This window comes from Alexandromys fortis, unplaced genomic scaffold (genome assembly GCF_014885135.2).
Source record: "Alexandromys fortis isolate MF-2015 unplaced genomic scaffold, M_Fortis_MF-2015_v1.1 scaffold_119, whole genome shotgun sequence".
In the NCBI taxonomy this organism is placed as follows: Eukaryota; Metazoa; Chordata; class Mammalia; order Rodentia; family Cricetidae; genus Alexandromys; species Alexandromys fortis.
The window spans coordinates 517279-527179 of record NW_026067991.1 but is presented as its reverse complement, the minus strand read 5'-3'; positions in this window follow the sequence as shown (position 1 = coordinate 527179).

Here is a 9901-nt window from a genome sequence, read left to right as displayed (position 1 = left end):
AAGACAGAGACAGAGCAACAGAAAGGGACAGATAAACACACACACATGCAACACACACACACACATACCTGGGGAGGGAGAGAGATAGAGAGAGATAGACAGACACAGAGACAATAAGACAGAGACAGATAGAGAGACAGAGAAACAGAGAAAGGGACACACACACACACACACAGAGATCATATAAAGAGTCAAGTAGCTAGAGAAAGATTCCAGAGTCAAGCATGTTTTCTGATAACAACTCTGGTGGGAACAGACCAGACCCCGCAAGAACTCCATTCATCTCCTCTGAGGGTGGTGCCCTCAAGAGTTCAGTGGCCCCATCTCCTAAGCACCCACTGTTTCTCCCTATCACCACACCGAGGACCAAGCACTAACTCAAACCATATCATACAAACCACGGCAGCAGCTTATAAAGCCAATGAGACTGAAATATAAAATAAAATAGGTTGCAGGGGAGGGGGGCTGTCAGAAGATGTTCTCCTAGCACACTGCTGAAGCCTATGGGCCTCCATGGAAGCAGGGAGATGGAGGCCATCTCCACAAACACACAGATGTGACCCAGGAACCAGATGGGATTGATGGATGCCAAACTCAGCAGAAGGCAGGGTGGCCAGAAGGAAACATAGTAAACCATCATATAAGACAGACGGTTTTCTGTCACTGGCTCTTTCTCAGCTCACCCAGGGGAGTTGCAGTAGGAGGGATAAAGGCGTGGGAAACAGGTGGATGGACAGCCAGCCAGCCAAGACCTCTGTCCTTCTTCCCTGATGAAGACTCCCAACTTGGCCAGACCTAAGAAGAAATGTGAGCCTTGAATTGGATTTGAAGTTAAAGTTTTGGCCTAAACTTTGTTAGAATTTTGTTTTTAAATTACATGTATAGATAGATGTGTGTATCTGTGTGGTGGTTGGTATGTGTGTATGTGTGTTCATGTGGTGACATATGCACATGTCTGGTGGTATGTCTACGTGTGTGTGATGATATGTACACATGTGTGTGGTGGTATATGTACATGTGTGTATGGTATGCATACATGTGTGTAGTGTTATGTGCGCATGTATGTATTTGTAGCAATATATGTGTATGTGTGGAGGTATGTGCGCATATGTGGTGAGGGAGAATTGTGTGTATTCTGTCAATCATGTTTTAAATAAATGCTAATTGACCAGGCAGGAAGTATAGGCCGGAAAACCAGACAGGAGTAGAAATGATGCAATGAGAACAGGAGAATTCTCGGAGGGAGGAAGTTGATTCCTCCCAGTCCTGCACAGACTACCAAGGAAGCAGGATGTGACCTGCCAGCTGAAAAAGGTACTAAGCCATATGGCAAAAATAGATCAGAATAATGGGTTAATATAAGCTACAAGAGCTAATAAGTAGCCTGAGCTAATGGGCCAATCAGCTTTATAACTTATGAAGATCTCTGTGTGATTTTCTTTGGGACTTGCTGGCTGTGGAGTATTGGGTGGGACAGAAATCCCCATAACCTGCCCTCGTGTTACATATGTGTGTATGTGTGGTGGTATGTGCATATGTGTGTATGTGTGATAGTATGTACACATGCGTGTACATGTGATGGTATATGCTCATGTGTATGTGTGGTGGTATGTGCATAAGTGTGTATGTGTGATGGTATGTGAACATGAGTATGTTGTAAGAGGAGGCCAGAGGAGGGAGTTTTAGATCCCCTGGAGTTTAATTTGTGAGCTACCTGGTATGTTTGCTAGAAACTAAACTCAGGTCCTCTGCAAGAGCAATATGTGCTTTTAGCCATGGGGCCATCTCTCTAGCACGACTTCATAGAGCTGAAAGGGACTAGAGTGTTGAGGCAGCTGTCTTGAATGTCAGCAGGATGGGAGAAGGAGATGGGAGATGGCATGTCTAGAGGCAGCGTGGGAGGAATGTGAACCCTACCAAGGTTAGCCAAGCTGGTCAGTTGACTGGATCAGAGCCTGCAGTCTCTCCCCCACCTCCCCTTGCAGGTAAAAATAAATGCAAATGGAAACCCTGAGGTGACCTCATGTACCCTGCCCTGCTGCCCTAGAAGCACATAGCTCCTCATTGGGCTGCTCCCAGGCACGCTAGCTCTCTGGAGAGTCCCACTCCACCAAGTTCTAAGAGCACTCAGGAAATGTGCAGCTGCTCAGTCCCAGCCTCTGTAATGTTCCTCCTCCTTCTCTTTTGTTTTTATCAACCTGACACAAGCCAAAGTTATCTGAGAACACTCAAATGAGAAAACGCCTCCATCAGATTGGCCTGTAGGTAAGTCTATGGGGGCATTTTCTTAATTAATGATTGAAGTGGGAGGGCCCAGTCTTTTTTTGTGAGTGGTGTTGCTCCTGGTCCTGAGGTGGTATATGAAAGCAGGCTGAGTAAGTATATGAGTCAGGGTTCTCTAGAGTCACAGAACTTATGACTCTCTCTCTCTCTTTCTCTCTCTCTCTTCACACACACACACACACACACACACACACACACACACACACGGGAATGTACTAGAATGACTTTCAGGCTGCAGTCCAACAATGGCTAGCTGTGAGTGGAAAGTCCAGGAATCTAGTAGCTGCTCAGCCCCACTAGGCTGGATGTCTCAGCTATTCTTCTGTATATGGTAGGCTCCAGTGCCAGTGAAGAAAAGGATGGAATGAACCCTTCCTTCTTCCACTGTCCTTAGGCAGGCTCCCAGCAGAAGGTTGGGGTCCAGATTAAAGACATGCCTTCCAGCCTCAAGATCCAGATCAAAAGCCTGTGTCCTCCAGTCTCAAGATCTGGGTCGACAGTATCCTATCTTCCTGCCTCAGGATCTCAATCGCAAGCGTGTCCTCCATTTCTAGATTGTATTTCATTCCAGATAGAGTCACGTTGACAACCAGGAATAGCCACCACAGGAAGTCACGGAAGCAAGGCAGTAAGCAGCATTCCTTCGTGGCCTCTGCTTCAGTTCTCTTCTCTAGATTCCTGCTTTGAGGTCCTGCCCTGGCTTTCCTCAGAGCTGGAGTGTGACCTAGACGTGTAAGCTGAAATAAGGCCTTTTCTCTCCAAATTGCTTTTGGCTATAGTCTCTATTCCCACAGCAGAAACTATCCACCTGCATTAGTCACTTGCCATTCCTGCAGCAGTTCTTGCCTGTTTCCACACGTCAGGCTCAGTGCTCCACCTTGACCTTCATTGACAGATAAAACTAGTAAGGCCCATCATTGATAAGCTTCCAATCTAATAGTGATAACATACTATGAACATGTAAAAATATGATTGTCCCTACTACGGTAGCAGTGGCAGTTAAAATGTGGTACGGGGACATAAATACCTGGTTACCCCCCCCCCCCCCCGCTCAAACCACTCAAGCAACTGAAAGTTTCATAGAGCGTTGGACACGATGGCGCATAACTATAATCCCAGCACTTGGGAGGCTGAGGAGAACTAAGGAGAGCTCGGCCTATAGAGGGAGACCACTTTGAAAAACAAAACACAAAGCTATACATTTTAATCTCAGAAGCCCGTGTTTCTAAAAGGAAAGAGAAAGAGAGAAGAGAAAGAGGGAGGAGGAAGGAGAGGGAAGGAAAGAGAAAAGAGAGACAGCACTAACAAGCACACTCTGAACATTTGCTTTGAGTAAGGTGAAAAGGCCCTACATGGCTGGACTGTCCAGAGTTTTAGTAGCAAACTGTCAGCCAGAGCTTTTGGGCCAGTCTGTGAGTATTTTACAACAGCAGAGCATCTCTGTGCCATGCAGGGCAGGTCAGTAAGTGTGTCTGGCCACCTGCCCCTGCCTCTAAAATGTCTGGACTGAGAGCAAGCTTGGCAGAGCTGGGAGGAAAAGGAGCCTCAGAGGATGTCCCAGGATTGATTTAGCTGTCTCTTTCAGACAAGCAGCCACTTGAGTGTTAGCTCACTGTTTCCTTGATCTGTCTGCTTCTCAGCTTGCTCCAGACCATGAGCCGTCACACTGCATGCCTCTTCTATACTGGACCACTTCGTGGGTGACATTATATGCAGGAACCTCATGATGGAGGCATTCACGCCCCCTTTTTACTCTCAAGGGAACTGGGCCCCAGCCTAGCTGTGCCCTCTGCCCACAGCCGCACAGAGCCAGGCTCCTGAGGGATATTTGTCTCGCTGTAATGCCCACAAATTTTTCCTCTTCCCGCAATATTGGCAAACATCATTCAGCCTCTTGGGAGTTGAAACCAGGTCCCATGACTTCCAAAGCCCCAAACTGTGAAGAATGACTACATTCATTCATTCATTCATCCTAAATAAGTATCTATTGAGCACTAATTAAATATTTACTGGCACCTGGGCTCACTGTCATTAAATCATTGAGAAATGAAAGGGAGTGGGTACAGAAAGAGAAAATGAGAAAACAGTGAGAAGATGAAGCTCACGGGCAATGGGGCTCAAGGCAGGGCTGGGTGGAGGAGGTCAGGGGGGAGACAGAAGAAGCCACAGGAGGTGGCCAAGGCCGGTTGTTGCTTCTCTGGGCTCCAGTATTTGCAGAACTTTCCATTGCCCTAGGTAATGTGGGGGCATGTAATTTTAAAAAAGTCAAGTAACCAAGCCATTCCCTTCCCTGGTGCGGCCTTTTCATGGTTTGAGTGAGTTGTGCCTAAAAGGAATTGATGTTTCCCACGAGGGACAAATGGCTTTGCAAGATTAACGCATGACGTTTGTTTAGCTCTAACTGTGTACAAGATGCGGGCATGGCAAATGTGGACCTCCTGATTGGTTGGAGCAGTAGAAAGAAATCCGAACATAATTTTTAAAAACCCTGCTTTCTAGGCCCTGTTTTGCCCTAACTTATGGGATGATTCTGCATCTGTTATGCCCTTCCCTGGGGCCTTAAAGATGCTCATTATTCAAGGCCCTGAGCACAGAAAGAAAGCACATTTTTATGATAGTTCAGTTTATCAAGCCCTTCATGGCTCTCCCCACTCTTTCGACGCCCACAGCCATCTAAAAAATGGTACGTGTTCCCACTTTGCAGATTAAAACTTGAGACTCAGAGGGAGTGTGTGACTAATCAGGGTCTCCCTGTTCCTAACAAAGTTGGAGCTGGAGCTCAAAAAAGAAGTCCAGTATTCCTTTCTCTACTATAGTTGCCACTCGGTCTTTAGGAGGCATTGTGGGACACAGATTCCTGACCAGAGACCCCTGCATTACTTGACTGGGAGGTGGGGAACCTAGGATGCTCCCAGTGCCTGAGAGTCTAATGTGAATACGGCCAGTTTGGCTTCTGTGGGAACGGTGAGCCAAAGAAAGCATCTCTAGATGGAAAGGTTACTAATTCATGAAAGGGATAAATTGGGGTGTCACTGGTTTTTAATGTGGTCTTTAGTTGCCATAATAGTTAAGTTTGGCAGAAGGGTATGGAGCTGTGAAACCCTTAGAGCCACCGAGAAGAATGGGGGTACATACCGGTGTGTTGAGGACAGGCGGGGAGGCCGCCTTCAGTATTCTGGAGATTGACAGCTGCTGTGTGGGGCAGTGCCCCAGTTCTTCAAACCAGAAAGTCTCTCTTTGCCAGACAGGCACTGACCATATGTCTCTGGGGGAACGGAATGACTCCATCCTGTGTTTGGAGGGTTAGCAAGGAGTGGCATCAGAAGGCCCACCCACACGGCTCGCCCAAAGTCTTAAGTGGTAGATTTTCCTCCCCGGTTATATGGTGACGGGTTGGAGGCTGGGAGAAGATCTAGAGGGAGGGATGTGAACAGAGCAACTGATCCACATGGAGAGTGGGTGCGGGGCCTCTCAGCCCTGCAAGGCCACCCACCAGAGAGCTGCCCCAGGTTTCTATGTTTTGTGTGGGAATCCTAAAGACGTTCACCTATGACAGTTCGCTGCTATTAAGACTGGAGAGACTTCTGGGCTCAGGGCCCGGTCTTTTTAATGTAACAAGTTTTGTTGGTTTTTTGTTTGTTTGTTTTTATTTTGTTTTGTTTTGAGACAGGGTTTCTCTATAATAGCCCTGGTTGTCCTGGTACTCGCTCTGTAGACCAGACTGGCTTCGAACTCTCAGAGATCTGCCTGCCTCTGCCTCCCGAGTGCTGGGGTTAAAGGCATGAGCCACCACACCAGGAAAGCTTTTTAAAAGTGCTAGCTATTATATTAGTTATGTTTCTTGTCACTGTGCCCTAACAACTGGTAGAAGCAGCTTACTTTGGCTCATGGTTCAAAGGACCTCAGTCTATCATGATAGAGAAGGCACAGGATAGACTCCATCCACAGTTGTTTCTGAACATGACATTGGCCTGGAAGCAGAGAGCTAGGGTTAGAAGGAGGCAGGGCTACCGCTCTGCCAACCCCATTGACCCACGTTGTCCAGCTAGGCTCTACCTCATAAAGGTTCCGCAACCTTCCAGAACATCACCACCAACTGAAGATCAAGTGTGCAAACCCTCGGGCCTGTGGGGAACATTTCAAAGGTTCACAAAAGCTAACGCTCCAGATCATTTTTATTTTTTCTAGACAAAATCTCTCTGTATAGTCCTGGCTGTCCTGGAACTCACTCTGTAGTTCCGGCTGGCCTCAAACTCACAGAGATCTACCTGCCTCTGCCTCCCAAGGGCTGGGATTAGAGGCCACCAGGCCTGACCTTTGCTGTTTTAATTAACACCACCCAGAAGTATCCATGCTAGTTCCCAGGGGAAAATGTGGCCTCTGCAAAGCCTCTGGGTCCCAGTTAGCCTTAGGAGGAGCTGCCTGACATGGGGCTCAGAGTACCCTGTTTTGTATCTCCAGGGTTTTGAGCTTCAGGTACATTCCAGACTGAACAACTCCAGGCCAATTCTTCAAGAACAGCATTAGACGCTCTCTGGGAAAACTTTGTTTAAACAGGCTCACCTTTGTCAAGCCCCTGGACGTCTGCAGCCAGAGACAACGAGGCCAGCACTTGCTGAGAGGCCCTAGCCCCAGACCCCATGTCACCTGCTGTGTGGACATGACACCATCTCATCACTTTGATCAGCCATATGAAGAGTCTGCTGTTGTCCACAGTTTACAAAACCAGGGTGCCCAGGCAGTCTACCCAGAAGGTGGCAGAAAGCAATGGAGCTAACTCTGCTTGCTCAACACCAGGCATTCCAGACACAGGCAGCTCTGTTCCCACCAGCACAGGACTGTCTCCTCCCTGACTCCAGGCAGAACAATCCCATTAATGCAGTCGGAGGTGTGTGGCGTTGCTGACACAGAAACAGGAGGAGGGAAATTAAACACTTGGAGTGTTTCAGATCTTGTATTAGGTCCTGGTGATGGGGATTGCTACCACCTTTGAGAACAGAATGCCTGGAATCAAATCCTGCCGGAGAGTTAAACAGTTGGGGGGCAATCTCACCTTTCTGAATCTTAGTCATATCTATAAAAGAAGTGTAACAATGGGGTAAATATTTCTTGATAATCCTTGTGAGGATTACATGATATAATGAGAGCATGGCTTTCAATAATTTCAATATTATTACAATTCTTCATAAAGCTATGCTAATTGCCCTTCACACATCTTTTAGCGACAAAGTCTATAACTCTGTCTAAAATATACCCCATGCTTCCCTGCCATTGTTTTCAGAGAAAATCCTCTCTCTCCTTTTGAAAATACGACTGCATTTTCCACTTCTTCCCCTTTTCATAATTGTCCAAAACCACCGCTCTGCTTTAGAGAGGTCATTAGGGCCTCAGCAATCTTGAGCAGCATCCTCTCCCAATTTGTGCGGAGTAGTAAGCGGTTCTAAGAGCTCTTTCGTTTGTCCCCGCGTCCTGTATTATAGGATGCACTAGGTGTTAGACTGTGCATCATTTAGCACCTGCTGTGAGGGTGACCTAGAGGGCACAGGTATGAGATTGGTTAAAGGTACCATGTTGTTCCTAAATAGCACACAGGTTAGGGCAAAGACAGAAACCAGGCAAAGAGTGTTACATGCAAGAAAAACAGTGTCTCCAAGGAAGTGTTGTGTCTGGGGAAACAAGGGCAGACTTTCTGATTGGTCACGACTATGGCAAGTGTTGTGTCTGGGGAGACAAGGGCAGACTTTCTGATTGGTCACGACTATGGCTTAGCGACTGAGTATCTCTCATTGGCCCATGGACATGTCTTTCCCAGGATGGGTGTTGTGAGATTCTGGGTTCTTGTTCCACTTTGCTCCGACTCTTGATGTTGCTGCTACCCTCTACTGACTATCATCTTACACAGACCCAAAGCAATGGGGCTGACTGAACACAGCAGAAACGCTCCAAACTATAAGGCAGAAAACCGTTTCTCTTCCTATGCTAACTTCTTGGGTTACTCTGTTGCAGCGAAGGCAGCTGACTAACACTGGCGTGGGGAAGCATGGGGAGGAATAGGAAACGGGACAACTGATTTAACCTTTCTGGAATCTGGGCGACTTTGCTACCTCTGCCCTAGTCAGTCATCTTTTAAGAGTGGGCGTGGTTCAGTGGGTCCAGGCAGCAAAGGGGGAAAGTCAAGCAGGACACAGTATCTGTCTATCTGGTTGAAGCTTACAGGTTTAGGTGACAGGAAAATGAGGCGATTCAGATGGGTCCAGAGTGGAAAAGGGCTGGACATCAGGTTCTTTATGCGATTCCCACACACGAGTGGAAGGAACCCGGCCCGGTTGTGCCCTGTTAGTCAGAGGGGGTAGAGGCTAGAAGGAGGGGTGATAGGGCATAGGTCACTGAGAAAGGAAAGGGTGAGAATTGGGTTTGTTACAAGAAATGGCCCCGATAGGCAGTTTACAGGCTGAGCCAAGTTCCCAGCCAAGGTCTTTCCTGCATATCCTTGCTCCATTTCTCTGGGCCTCTAGTCCAGTCTCTCAGCCAGGAAGGGAAGAAGCCGGCTGTTGAGTGAGGTGGCCTCTTCTGACTCTGCCTGACTTGGTTGTGTTTGTTCTGGCTTCCTATTGTGGCGGGGCAGGTGAGGACTCCTAGGCAGTGGCCAGGAGCTGTCCCTCCACCCTGGCAAGCCACCCTGCCCCTCAGCAGCTCCAGCCACTTTCCCAACAGCAGGCGGTTTACTTTTGTCAAGCCTCACGAATCAAATCGGTTATGTTTGCTTTGACTTCACAAATCTTCCTGAAGCAAATGATGCCAAAACAAAGAAACAGATCAATGGGGCAAAAATAATAACATCCAACAACACAGAAGAATGTTCTTGTATTATGAAGGTAACTTTTGAAGCCAGCGAAGAAGGGATAAATCCAACCAGCATGCCTGCGTTCCTTGCTTAGGGGAAAATAGTGCCTGTTTCTACCTCACTTTCTGGACCTATGTAAACGCCAGGGGGTTCGGGAGAGGGGGCAGCGGATAGGAAAGTGAACATGAGGAAAAGCAGGCATTGTTGATATAATTTAGGGCTAGGAAACCTCACCTTTCTTCAGTGACAGCAAGGCAGTAAACAAGAGGACTTCCTGTACAGAGTCAGAGCTCTGTGTCCCCAGACACCATAGTTATTCTCCTCCCTTGAGTGTCCCTGGAAATAAAAAGAAGTCACTTACAAATCACGTCAACAAAGGGGGTAAAGCTATGAAAGAAAGAAATGAAGAAATACTTTAGGAGGTCCCCTGTGCCCCAGGTTAGAGTAGGGGCTGTGAGGGAAGAGACCCCCAAGAGCTATTGCCAAGAGGGCCGTGACCCTGCCCTGTTCCCCAACCTGGGCATCTATGTCTGGTGGGAGGAAGTCTGGGGGCCCCTGCTTGTCTCCCCATCCCTTCGGTCCAGTGTCCTGAAGGTACTGCTTAGGAAAGGAAACAGCGATATGTCATGTCACGTGGCCCCTTGTGCAGCTTTGGTCTGATGGTCTGCCCAACTAGCCAGAAAGAAGGGATCTATTCCTTCTAGACAGGGCATACAGCCTGGGGTGGAGCCCTCAGACCCTTCCTGGGAAACCCAGGAGTTGTCTTTTCTGTTC